The 13934-nt window shown below is 41.6% G+C and overlaps 1 long non-coding RNA gene across 1 annotated transcript; it reads left to right on the top strand.

Moving 5' to 3' along the window:
- The first annotated feature begins 412 nt into the window (after positions 1 to 412).
- Positions 413 to 12039, top strand: LOC138924286 (uncharacterized). The gene is made up of 3 exons (XR_011439207.1): positions 413 to 481; positions 8521 to 8673; positions 11589 to 12039. It is a non-coding gene; the product is annotated as an uncharacterized lncRNA (long non-coding RNA).
- The last annotated feature ends 1895 nt before the right edge of the window (positions 12040 to 13934 follow it).

Genomic DNA, 13934 nt, shown 5'->3' on the forward strand with positions numbered 1-13934 from the left:
TGTTAAGAACAAAAGTTTAACCCTGCTAAAGAGAAAAAGAAATGGGGTCACTTGCGCTAAGCCCCATGTCAGCAAACCAAGACAATATCTAACCTAATTGCAGTTTCAGCCTCTCCCAGGAATGTGACCTTTAACTAGTGAATCTGGAATTACCTGGTCAGCATTAGTGAAGCAATCCAGCTGACAGACTCTTGCCTTCCCTGAAAGGAAAGTGACCTTGCCTGAAATAATCCTTTCTTTTGTTTATGACTTCCTTGCCCCATCCCCTTTCTGCCTTCAAAATCCTCCCCTTTTCTGGAGCTCTTTGGAGCTCCTTTCTGCTAACTGGATAGGATGCTCTCTGATTCATGAATCATTGAATAAAATCAATTTGATCTTCAAACTTACTCAGTTGAATTTTGTTTTTTAACAGATATGGTGGCAATGCTGGGACCAAACGAGACTTCCCAGGGCTTCAGGGACAACAAGAAACACAGACGTGGTATTCACAAACCCTTTTGAGTTCTCTGTCTTGCTGCTTATGAGGGACGAGGGTAAATTCCTTTTGGTTCTGAGCCCTGCTCTCTTTGCAGCGAGCTCTCTATCTAATTGGCTTTCTAGTCCACAGTTCCCCTTTTTTGGAAACCCCATCCAGTCCGCAGCCCTCATCTGGGATGTCTGCTGGTTCAGTCTTTTCCCCAGTCACCAGTTACGTGGGAATTGCCAGTGGTGCCTACAGGGCTTTCTATTGGCCAGTTCACAGTAATATCTAAACCTTAGCCTTGGTTCTGTCCCCAGATTCCATGTTGGGAACCGCTGGTGTTTTACTCTGCAATTCTCCACTTGTTTAGAGTCTTCCCCAGATTCCGCATGGGGAACAGGTGGTGGCAGCTGCAGTTCTCCATTTGTTTAGATTCAGTCCACAGTGCCCATTCTTTGGGATTTGCTGGTTCAGTCTTTTCCCCAGTCCCTAGTACATCAGTTACGGCTGGTGTGTTAATGTACACATGAGGTAAGGCTATTGCGAATCGGGATCTTAGACGCCAAAAAGCCACAAAGATTGGTAGACACAGGTTGAGCATTAAAAACTGTTAGAGCCCTTACCACCTAACCCAAAGATTCCTGTGTTAGGATAAATTGGCCACAGAATGTGTTATATTGACAGTAGGTTACCCCCACCCCAATCTCAAGAAAATTTCCATGCAAGAAGGTACACTGTGAAACATCACAAAATTCCCAACAGAACTGTGACACATCCCTTTTAGTTATTAGTTTGGCTCCAAGAGACTCAAAGGCTTAGCTAATTAATTAATTAATATTAAAAATAGGATCCTTCAATTCTTTTTTTTTCCCTCCCCCCAAAGCCCCAGTGATGAAGATCAAGGCTGCCCCAGGGAGAAAAGTCCAAGGCGTCCTGCCCTACATACCGATCTATATCATCCTCCGGGAAGCACAGGATGTCCTGACCTGATCCGATCTGATTCCTAGCCAAAGTTATAAGACCACCCAATAACCATACCCCACCTGCACTGATACCATTTTTTTTTTTTAGTTTCTTTTTATTAAGGTTATGAAAGTTAACATCCTTGTGAAATTACAGTTGTACATCATTATTAGTCATGTTGTAGGTACACCACTTCACCCCTAGTGCCCTCCCCCCATCCCCCTTTCCCCTGGCAACCACCGATCAGTTCTCTTTGTCCATATGTTAACTACCACCTATGAGTGGAGTCATACAGAGTTCGTCTTTCTCCGTCTGGCTGATTTCACTCAACATAATACCCTCAAGGTCTATCCATGTTGTTGTGAATGGGACGACTTTGTCCTTTTTTATGGCTGAGTAGTATTCCATTGTATATATATACCACATCTTCTTTATCCAATCATCAGTTGCTGGGCACTTAGGTTGGTTCCATGACTTGGCTAGTGTGAATAATGCTGCGATGAACATAGGGGTGCATGGAACTTTTGGAATTGCTGATTTCAGGTTCTTGGAATAGATACCCAGTAGTGGGATGGCTGGGTCATAAGGTATTTCTATTCTTAACTCTTTGAGGAATCTCCATACTGTTTTCCATAGTGGCTGCACCAGTTTGCATTCCCACCAACAGTGTATGAGGGTTCCCTTTTCTCCACAGACTCTCCAACATTTGTCACTCTTTGTTTTGGACATTTTTGCCATTCTAACAGGTGTAAGGTGATATCTTAGTGTAGTTTTGATCTGCATTTCCCTGATGATTAGTGATGATGAGCATCTTTTCATGTGTCTATTGGCCATCCATATATGTCCTTTGGAGAAATGTCTGTTCATGTCCCCTGCCCATTTTGTAATTGGGTTGTTTGATTTTTTTATTGTTGAGTTGTGTGAGTTCTTTGTATATTATGGAGATTAACCCTTTGTCGGATAAATAACTTGTGAATATTTTTTCCCAATTAGTGGGCTGTTTTTTTGTTTCTATCCTGTTTTCCCTTGCCTTGAAGAAGCTCTTTAGTCTGATGAAGTCCCATTTGTTTATTCTTTCTATTGTTTCCCTCATGTGAGGGGTTATGGTGTCCGAAAAGATTCTTTTGAAGCTGATGTCAAAGAGTGTACTGCCGATATTCTCTTCTAGAAGACTTATTGTTTCAGGCCTAATCTTTAGGTCTTTGATCCATTTTGAGTTTATTTTAGTAAATGGTGAAAAAGAATGGTTGATTTTCATTCTTTTACATGTGGCTGTCCAGTTTTCCCAGCACCATTTGTTGAAGAGACTTTCTTTCCTCCATTGTAGGCCCTCTGCTCCTTTGTCGAAGATTAGCTGTCCACAGATGTGTGGTTTTATTTCTGGGCTTTCAATTCTGTTCCATTGATCTGTGCATCTGTTTTTGTACCAGTACCATGCTGTTTGGATTACTGTAGCTTTGTAGTATGTTTTGAAGTCAGGGATTGTGATGCCTCCAGCTTTGTTCTTCTTTCTCAGGATTGCTTTAGCCATTCGGGGTCTTTTGTTGCCCCATATGAATTTTAGGATTCTTTGTTCAATTTCTGTAAAGAATGATATTGGAATTCTGATTGGGATAGCGTTGAATCTGTAGATTGCTTTAGGTAGTATGGACATTTTAACTATGTTTATTCTTCCAATCCATGTGCATGGAATGTCTTTCCATCTCTTTATGTCATCATCGATTTCTTTCAAAAAGGTCTTGTAGTTTTCATTGTATAGATCTTTCACTTCCTTGGTTAAATTTATCCCAAGGTATTTTATTCTTTTTGTTGCGATCGTGAATGGGATTGAGTTCTTGAGATCTTTTTCCTTTAGTTCATTGTTAGCATATAGAAATGCTACTGATTTATGTATGTTGATTTTATACCCTGCAACTTTGCTGTAGTTGTTGATTGTTTCTAATAGTTTTTCTATGGATTCTTTGGGGTTTTCTATATATAAGATCATGTCGTCTGCAAACAGCGAGAGTTTTACTTCTTCGTTGCCTATTTGGATTCCTTTTATTTCTTTTTCCTGCTGAATTGCTCTGGCCAAAACCTCCAGTACTATGTTGAATAAGAGTGGTGAAAGTGGGCACCCTTGTCCTGTTCCTGTTCTGAGACGGATGGGTTTCAGTTTTTGTCCATTGAGTATGATGTTGGCTGTGGGTCTGTCATATATGGCCTTTATTATGTTGAGGTACTTTCCTTTTATACCTATTTTATTGAGGGTTTTTATCATAAATGGATGTTGGAACTTGTCGAATGCTTTCTCTGCATCTATTGAGATGATCATGTGGTTTTTGTTTCTCATTTTGTTAATGTAGTGAATCATGTTGATTGACTTGTGGATGTTGAACCATCCCTGTGTCCCTGGTACAAATCCCACTTGATCATGGTGTATAATCTTTTTGATATATTGCTGTATTCGGTTTGCCAAAATTTTGTTGAGGATTTTTGCATCCATGTTCATCAGTGATATTGGCCTGTAGTTTTCCTTCTTTGTGTTGCCCTTGTCAGGTTTGGGGATCAGGGTGATGTTGGCTTCATAGAATGTATTAGGGAGTGCTCCGTCTTCCTCTATTTTCTCGAATAGTTTGAGAAGGATAGGTATTAAATCTTCTTTGAATGTTTGGTAGAATTCTCCAGAGAAGCTGTCTGGTCCTGGACTCTTATTTTTGGGGAGGTTTTTGATTACTGTTTCTATTTCTTTACTTGTGATTGGTCTATTCAGATTCTCTATTTCTTACTGATTCAGTTTGGGTAGGTTGTATGAGTCTAGGAATTTATCCATTTCTTCTAGGTTGTTCAGTTTGTTGGCATACAGTTTTTCACAGTATTCTCTTATGATCCTTTGTATTTCTTCAGTATCTGTTGTGATTTCTCCTCTCTCATTTCTAATTTTATTTATTTGAGACTTCTCTCTTTCTTTTTAAGTGAGTCTGGCTAAGGGTTTGCCGATTTTGTTAATTTTTTTGAAGAACCAACTCTTTGTTTCATTGATCCTTTCTACTGTCTTTTTTGTTTCAATATCATTTATTTCTGCTCTAATTTTTATTATTTCCCTCCTTCTACTGACTTTGGGCTTTGTTTGTTCTTCTTTTTCTAATTCCATTAGGTGTCATTTGAGGTTGTTTATGTAAGATTTTTCTTGCTTACTGAGGTGAGCCTGTATTGCAATGAATTTCCCTCTTAGGACTGCCTTTGCTGCATCCCAAATCATTCGGTACGGTGTGTTTTCATTTTCATTTGTCTCCAGATAATATTTGATTTCTTCTTTAATTTCTTCAATAATCCATTGTTTGTTCAGTGGCATGTTGTTTAGTCTCCACATTTTTGGCCCTTTCCCAGCTTTATTCTTGTAGTTGATTTCTAGTTTCATAGCATTATGATCAGAAAAGATGCTTGATATTATTTCAACCCTCTTGAACTTATTGATGCTTGCTTTGTTTCCCAAGATATGGTCTATCCTTGAGAATGTTCCATGCACACTTGAGAAGAATGTGTAACCTGCTATTTTTGGATGAAGTGTCCTATATATATCTATTAGGTCCATCTGATCTAATTTTTCATTTAATTCTATAATTTCCTTGTTTATTTTCTGTCTGGATGATCTGTCCATTGGTGTTAATGGGGTGTTGAGGTCCCCTACTATTATTGTATTGCTGTTGATGTCTCCTTTTAGTTTTGTTAATAGTTTCTTTACCAATTTTGGTGCTCCTGTGTTAGGTGCGTATATATTTATTAGTGTTATGTCACCTTGGTGGAGCGTCCCTTTTATCATTATATACTGCCCCTCTTTGTCTTTCTTTATCTGTTTTGCTTTGAAGTCTACTTTGTCTGATATAAGTATGGCAACACCTGCTTTCTTTTGTTCATTATTAGCTTGGAGTATTGTCTTCCATCCCTTCACTTTGAGTCTGTGTTTGTCTTTGGGGCTGAGGTGTGTTTCCTGGAGGCAGCATATTGTTGGATCTTGTTCTTTGATCCATCCTGCCACTCTGTTTCTTTTGATTGGAGAGTTCAATCCATTCACGTTTAGAGTGATTATTGAAACGTGGGGGTCTACTGTTGCCATTTTATCACTTGTTTTCCAGTTCTTTTGCATTTTGTCCTGATGGAGAGCTGTTACTTTGTGTTATTGTCCTTCTGCTTATCTCCTTTGTTCTAGATTTTGTAAGCCCTTTCCTTTTTTTGACTTTTCAGGAATGAGGTTCTTCCTGAGCATTTCTTGAAGAGGAGGTTTTGTGGCGATGAACTCCCTTAACTTTTGTTTATCTGGGAAAGTTTTTATTTCTCCATCGTATTTGAAGGATCTTTTTGCTGGGTAGAGTATTCTTGGCTGCAGGTTTTTGTCCTTCAGAGTTTTGAATATTTCATTCCAATCTCTTCTAGCCTGTAAGGTCTCTCCTGAGAAACCTGCTGATAGCCTTATGGGGTTTCCTTTGTAAGTTATTTTCTTCTGCCTGGCTGCCCTTAGTATTTTCTCTTTGTCGTTGACTTTTGCTAGTTTCACTACTATATGCCTTGGGGTTGGTCTTCTTGCGTTAATAAAGTTTGGAGATCTATTGGCTTCTGTCACATTAAGTTCCATCTCTCTTCCCAAGTTTGGAAAGTTCTCAACTATTATTTCTTTGAACAGGCCTTCTGCCCGCTTCTTCTCGTCTCCCTCTGGTATACCTATAATCCTGATGTTGCATCTCCTAATTGAGTTGGATAATTCTCGGAGAGTTTCTTCATTTCTTTTTAGTCTTAGTTCTCTCTCCTCCTCGGTCGGCAGCATTTCTATATTCCTATCCTCCAAATTGCTAATTCTGTCCTCCATATTATTGACCCTACTGTTCAGAGAGTCCAGATTTTTCTTAATCTCCTCCATTGTGTTCTTCATCTCCAGTATTTCTAATTGGTTCTTCTTTATAGTGTCAAGCTCTTTTGTGACATAGCTCCTGAACTCATTGAGTTGTCTATCTGAATTCTCTTTTCACTCAGTGAGTTTTTTAATATGGCAGTGTTGAAATCATCGTCATTTAGGTTATAGATTTCATTGTCTTTGGGATTGTTTTCTGGGTGCTTATAATTTTCCTTCTGTTCTGGAGATTTAATATATTTTTTCATACTGCTTTACAGCGTGGATTTGTGCCTCTGCATAGAGATAGAGTTTAGTCGCTGCTTCCACTTGTTGCGACTGGTGTGTGGGGGAGGGGCAGCTGTTTAGACTGCACTAACCAGGAACCCTGTCAGCTGTTACTGACTGGACCTGGACCCCTCCTCATAGTCACAGTGGTCCTGTGGGATCTCTCATCGGTTGTGGGGGCAATCGCAAGGGGGCCTCAGGCTGCTGGTGCCTGCTGTTGCAGCCCAGTTAGACACACTCCCTCCTTGTGGTCTGAAGTGGTGTTGTGGGCTTTCCCAGCAGCCAGGAGCAGGATCACCTATAATTGCCTCTTTGTCCCTAACAGAGCCCACAAGATCACACTTGTCCACTATAGGTCCCAGCAGAGCTATGGGCATCTTCTGCAGTCTGTCGTTAGCTCACCTAGCTGTGCTACTTTTGCCCCAGGGCCTTCCCGCCTTGCGATTGCCAGTCGGGACCTCTCCACTAGTGCTGTGCAGAGGCTTCCTCTGAGGCTGCTGTAGGAACCTGGAGTTCCCCCCGGGCAATGTAGCCATTTCACTGGAGCTCCACTCTGCCCCAGTCCACTCTCACGGGATCGCTGGGGGCCCCTTGCCTCATCTGGCACATGGCCAGAGTCCGTGGGCCTGGTGTTGGCTTGTAAGCTGCTGCCTGGTGGGGAATTCTGCTCTAGGGAGCTTCCTGGTGTTCCGAATGCTGGGCGGGCCCTCCCTGCTGGGGGGTGCGGGACCCTGAAGCATCCCCCCAGGCCACAGAGCTGGGTGTTGGAACTCCACCCAGTCCCCAAGCATGTCCACGGGAAGTCTGGGCACCCCCTGTGCCGGAGACCGTGGGCCCAGCAGCAGCTGGTGGTCTGGTGCAGTGCCAGGGAATCCACCCACTGGGAGCTTCCCTTTGTTCTGGATTCTGGGTGGGGCCTCCCAGCTAATGGCGAGCAGAGGCTTTCCCTGCCGGGGGGGTGCGGGACCCCGGAGCCTCCCCCCAAGCCGCAGAGCCTGGCGTGGGAGCTCCAACCCTCTCCCCAAGCACATCTATGGGGAGTCCAGGCGCCCCCTGCACCGACCCATGCTCCGGAGACCGTGGGCCCAGCAGCAGCTTGTGGTCTGGTGCCGCTGCACTGATACCATTTTAAGGATTTTTTTCACGATCTTTCCTTTGTCTATTTCTATAAAGAAATAACTCACATACCTATGCCTTATAAATTTAGCCCTACCCTCAAAACATTGCAGCTCTTTACTGCCCATGGGCCCTGTCCCCATGCTACTCATGCTATTCTCTGAATAAAGGAGAATGACTACCACACCTTGAGAGTCCAAGAAATCTTTCTTTCAAGTCCTTGGCTCACCGAGTCTGCATCATTTCTTCTGGTGGCCCGTACGGGGATCTTGCTTCCTTGGCTTGTGAGCTTAAGTTCTGGTAAGTGCCCTTTCATTCCTTGTGCCTTCCTCTTTTTCAAGGATGGATCTAAACTCAGTTCTTCATGGGGAACGTTCTTGGAGAGCTGTATGAATCCAAGTTTGCTGCCCATGGCTACTCTAGGGGCAAACCATGGCATTCAGCTCAAAGAGAATCAGTACCTTAAGCCTGAGCGTGATGAAGAATGAATTAATCCATTCCTTCCTAATCTTATCTCTAACATATAAATTTTACATGGGCACGGGTTGACCACTTAAGTCATTAGGACGATTGCCAATCTCCAAGACTCCCATGGCAGGTTTCTTTTCCTAAGGCTGAATTGACATCCCTCCTTATGGCTCCTGACCACGCTCTGAACTGTGAGAAAGTCCCAATCGGGACTCTGGTTCAAGGAAAGCACCAAACTCTAAACGTTGGTTGAGTATGGGAACCCCTTTTTGAGAGAACGACTCCAGGACGCAATTAGGTAGAATGTCCCCTACACTGGCAGAAAATTCTTCACTGTTTCTCTCTATCCTTTTATCTCTAGGACCACTCACCAGGCGCCTATTACTGCCAGGCATAATAGGGAAGGTATACAAGGGATGCAATGTTGGAGGACGCCCCCATCAGCCCTTGCTATAGGAACCGCACAGGAGGAGCATGGGTGGCATGCTGCCCTAGATTCATGGGGCATTTTAAGGTAAGGGACCCTTTTCTTTCGTCTCTCTTAAAGTTACGATGGCCGTTTGGGGCTCCTTTTGAGCTTTGCAACTGAGAAACAAAGAAATCTTTAAAGTGTCAAAGGCTCCACTCCTCGGAGTCCCCACTCTGGTTTCCAGGCTTGATCATCCCAGCAACCCAAAGTGTGGTGCCCTCTCTTAGTGGTTGACCCATTGAGTATTTTAGGTGCCTACTGAGTCAGTTATGAGCATAGGAGACCTGTGATTTATTCTGTGAACTGTCCCACTGGTGTTGTGTGCCCCAGCACGGGAACTGTTGTGTGACCCTTATCTTGGTAACCCTTGGGAAGAGGCCATGAGGGTGAGGTCTCATCTCTTCTTTTCCTTCCTTTGTCTGTTTCGTTTGTCACCTCTTCTGTTGTCACCAAGTCGAGGTTAATTTCAGACTGCACCTGAGCAGAACATGGACCTTCTGTAAAATTGAAAGCTTGAAAGGCGTTTGCCAGGGACTTAACTCTCAACCCCAGCACTGGGAGCCCTAGCCCCCAGCCAGCTCCAGGCCTTTGCCTCCTGCTTCCTGGGCTCACCTTGTGCTGGCTCAGGGACTAAGTGCCCAGGCTGAGCGGGACTTGACTACATCTTATAACTATATGGATGCCCACAGTCGGGCTCTGCACCCTTCTGCAGCCTGCTGTCAGCCAGACACTGGCTTTACTGCCATGGGAAATGCCCCAAGCATACCCGGAGACTCACCCCTTGGGTACATTTTAATTAGAAACACTTTCAATTGGATGGATTATGCCCTAGAAACTCCACTTTGGAGAAAACTTGAGGGGTTTCTCTGCCTTTATGATGTAGTTGGACAGGTAGATCAACCAATACTGTCATTTGAGTTACAACCCAATTTCTGGGAAATCATGAACAACTGTCCTTAAAAAATCCTTGTAAGGCTGGAAAAGAAGCTCTAAAGGCGGTTCAGGTTCCATCTGTTTCCTTATCTCAAAGAGCTTGCAAATCCTCTGGGGACTATCTAGCCCATCACTAATTCCTAAGACTGAAGGGGGAAAAAGCCATAAGCGTGCCCCTGCCAAAAGATCTAGCATCTTGAGTGTCTTATCCCCAAATAGTACTAAAAAGGCTCAAAACAAAATTTGGATTAATAACTAGGGAGCTTTGTATTGTACCTGATTCATGGCAGTGATTTTAAAACAACAGGTGTGAAGACTCTGCATGTGTGTCTGTATGTATTTTAGATGTGTGTGATATTTTTACCTCCGGATGCTTTCGCCAAAATGAAGAGCTCTATTTAATTGGCGAAAAGTAAGCGCTTACATAAATTGCAAATATAATAGAAACTAACCAAAATGTCTTTCAAGTTAACATGATATAAATTAATCTTTGGTAAATGAAAGTTTATTTAAGTTTGTTGGTTTGATTAAAATGAACACGTCCTCCAGAGTTAGCACTGGATATGATGCAGACGTGCAGCCTGGGTTTACTAGTTTAAAAAAGAAATAAAAAAGGCTCCTGCTATCACTGCTACAAATTTGTCAGCATACTAACTTAGAATGATGGCTAATTTTGTCTAATGTCTCATGAGGTTTTAGAGGCAATCTAAATAAGTATTGGGAATGAGTAATTTGTTTGAAATATTGTTCATCTTTTTGACGTTTGCTTTTTTTCTCAGATTTAGGGAAATCTTTTTCTCTTATGCTAACTGTGACTTATAGCAATTTGGTGAAATTATACTTTGGTGCACAGAACTGAAACATTTATCTTTTTCTCCCTACCTGATCCCTCCAGAATTTGGAAACTTAGTGAGTGAGTGAGTATGGTTCTTTCATGGCAATATAGTTATTTGCATAAGTTCAATAAGAATCTGTTCTGCTTATGACAGGACACATTTGGAAACATTGGTTATCTTACCAAAGCTTTGACTGGAATGTCATATTTGAGAGAAACATACAGAGTCACATATGACAATACTGCCTTTGAGGAATAAGGTTGACTTTCTGGAATAAAGCCACTTGGAAATATGGGCCTGGTACCTTGTTTACAGAGATTCCAGCAATCTTACCTCATAAGTAAGGCAGCTTATTTATCTGGCAGGTGCCTGGAACCTCAAAGCATTTTGGAGGACCTCGAGAAGTGGGACCCACCCAAACCTGTAGGTACTGCAGGGAAAATCTGATGGCAAGTCCTTGGCTTGGCTTTTCTGGCCTCGAGAGGCTTTGAAGTTCGATCTGAGATTCCTCATAAAAATTCCAGCAAAGCAGATTTAAAAGAGCCTATATGATCAATTGCTATTCTTGCTGCACTTATGTAAATAATTGGGCCAAGTTTATTGAAACTAAACTTATTTTGCAAACAAGTTAGTCTTAATATGACTATCTTTGGTAAAATGAGGGTAATTTTAGAGAGAAAAATTATGTTTTAGTAAGAAACTATAATACACATTTGTGGATATTAGGTCCTGGCTCTGTTCATTGTCTTTGAGGTTTTTTTCCTACGTGGAAACTGGACTGGATCCTGAATTCTTCCAGTCTCCTGAAACATCTGGCTACAAATCCCCAAACTAATGTTTTCAATCTTTTCCTTCATTTTCATTTGGCATCATTAAGAATTAAACCTGCCCTTTTTCCTGAAGCCTTGAAAACTGAAGCTGAACAACTTGATATAAGCTTAAGAGAAATTCCTGTCTGTTGCTGTGTAAGCTGTAAGCCACTCAGAAAGATACCTGAGTGCCCAGTGACATCATCAGAGACATTTCAAGCTGCAAAAGATGCTTCAACTCTGACATCTAGAAATCTTCTTGACTGGCTGCCCTCTGGGCTCAGGAACTGGTTTATAATTTGCTCCAAACATTTAACCTTGTTTCTTTTTATTTCCATAGAAATACCTAGTAAATACCTGATTGCTTGCTTCCACAATACAGGCCCAACTTTGGGAGTCCACCTGCATCACGACCTTCCAAAATCAATTTAACTGGACTGATCTATTATCAGGATTAAGAAATGTGTTCAGTGAGACGAAACAATCTACCACTCATCTTCTGGACTATGAAACTTCTTCAAGTTTCAAAGGACTGTGAAAGTTAAAAGTTTCAAAGGCAGGACTGTGGGGGAGTGGAATTGGCCGCCCCAAGATATGTCTCTTTGGCACGAGGATTATTTTGGGCTGGTTACTTTTAAAAACTGCAGACAAGAGAGAAACGCTGAAAAGTAGAATTTACTTACCCTTCGTTAAGAGACATTTACATTTGTAAAGGAAATCTCCATCTGTAAAGGTGTCTCCTTCTCTGTGCCAGGAAGAAGGGGGATGACCTTATCTCTGGAAATTCTTGATCAATGCAGAAGGCAAGGACTTAAAGCTGCATCATAACTTTACCCTTGTTTACTGTGCTTTTCTGGTAATCTCTCATAACTGACTCCCCCCACCCCCAACATCCTCCTTTGTCTTTAGCTGAGGATGGCATTTAAGGTGAGAGCTTCTGCCATTTTGGAGAGATGCTCAGTTTGCCTGAGGCTCTCCCATGAATACATGTTATAAAGCTTTGTTTAATTTTCTCCTTTTATTCTGTCTCATGTGAATGTAATTTCTTGTCCGGCCAGAAGGACCCAGAGTGGGTAGAGGCAATGTCTCCCTCCCCTACATGATTAAACCTACCAGAAATGATAAGGGAAACAGCTCTGTATGCAAAGAAAGTAAGATGACTGTTTTTGGTAATATAAGCACTCTAGAACACTTATATATGAAATTCCTAGAAATTTGATATGTCTTGGTACCATCTTATCAGTAATAATTCCAATTATTAGCTTAAAATATTGTATATGACAGAAATAACCAAATTTTCTTATCAATTCCATTATAATGAACTCTCATCAGGCCACGGCCATCTGTAAGTCCTTTTCATTTATAGACAGTTATTGTTTTACTCCTACACTTTGCAAAAGTGTCCCTACAAAAGTACTTCATTTTCAAGGATATTTTTGGAAAGGACTTTGACAAGCACAGGTTTCTGATACCTTTAAGATCATGAAACTGAACTGAATGAGTATTTCCAAAACCAATGGGAAAACTGGATTCAAGCAGAGCAAATATTAATTACATTGGAACTGAATGGACTAAGAAGGAGGAGTATAATATTTTATGGCTTTCTGTTTGAAACATTGCTGGTTCTCTAATGTTTCTTCATATGTAAGGAAATCTTTTTTTTCTTAAAGATTGGCAGCTGAGCTAACAACTGTTGCCAATCTTCTTTATTTTTCTTTCTGCTTTTTCTCCCCAAATGCTCCCAGTATATAGTTTTATATTATGGTTGTGGGTCCTTCTAGTTGTGGATAAGGAAATCTTTTCTCTTAAAGTATCTATGATTTACAGCAATTTGGTAAAGCATACCTTTCTAAACAAAGATGAAGCATTTACTTTTTCTCCCTACCTGATCCCTCCAGAATTCAGAAACTCTGCAGTACTTTTTTTCATGGTAATACAGGTAGTTATTTGCATAAGTTCAATAAGAATATCTTCTTGTAAGACCTTGGAAAAATCGGCCCAGTACCTTCCTTGCAAGGGTGCAGCAAAGCAGTATCACTATTCTCACTGCACTTATGTAAATAACCAAGTCGTGTTTAATGCACCCAAATTAGTTTTACTGTGATTATCTTTAGTAACAAATGGGGGTAATTGTAGAGAGAAGGACTAGGTTTGCACCTTTGTGGATATTAGATTCCAGTCCTCTTCACTGTCTTTGAGGTTTTGTTATATGCCTATAAATTGCACTGGGTCCTGAATGCTTCTAGTTTCCACAAATATCTGGCTATGACTCTCCACACTAATGTTTCCAATTTTCTCCCACTCTTCTGCTTTGGAATCACTAAGAATCTTCGTGAAAGGGGCTATAGCAGGTCCTCCTCACTACCCAGACGGCAGCCAAACTTCAGGCACTTAAACCTGGGGTACTCATCTTACAACTGAAAAAGGCTCCACCGAACATCTGGTGCTGTACAAACACTGGAGACTCCAACTCAAATTGACCAGGTAGAGAAGCCGACATTGATGTGGACTGCTACGACCCAAGACACTGGATCAAGACTTTGTACTTTAACTAAACATCAAAACTTCTCCTTTTCTCTTTTCTTCCATTACTCTAACACTGGTCTGGAAAGATGATGCCATCATTCATATCTCCCAGGTCATTGCTAAGCCTTTGCCTTTCAGACTGCTGGGTTTCTCATGAAAGACTCCTACCTGTCCATTAACAGTGCCACCTTAGCAGAAGTGG

The sequence above is a fragment of the Equus caballus genome, chromosome 5 (assembly GCF_041296265.1).
Source record: "Equus caballus isolate H_3958 breed thoroughbred chromosome 5, TB-T2T, whole genome shotgun sequence".
Classification (NCBI taxonomy): Eukaryota; Metazoa; Chordata; class Mammalia; order Perissodactyla; family Equidae; genus Equus; species Equus caballus.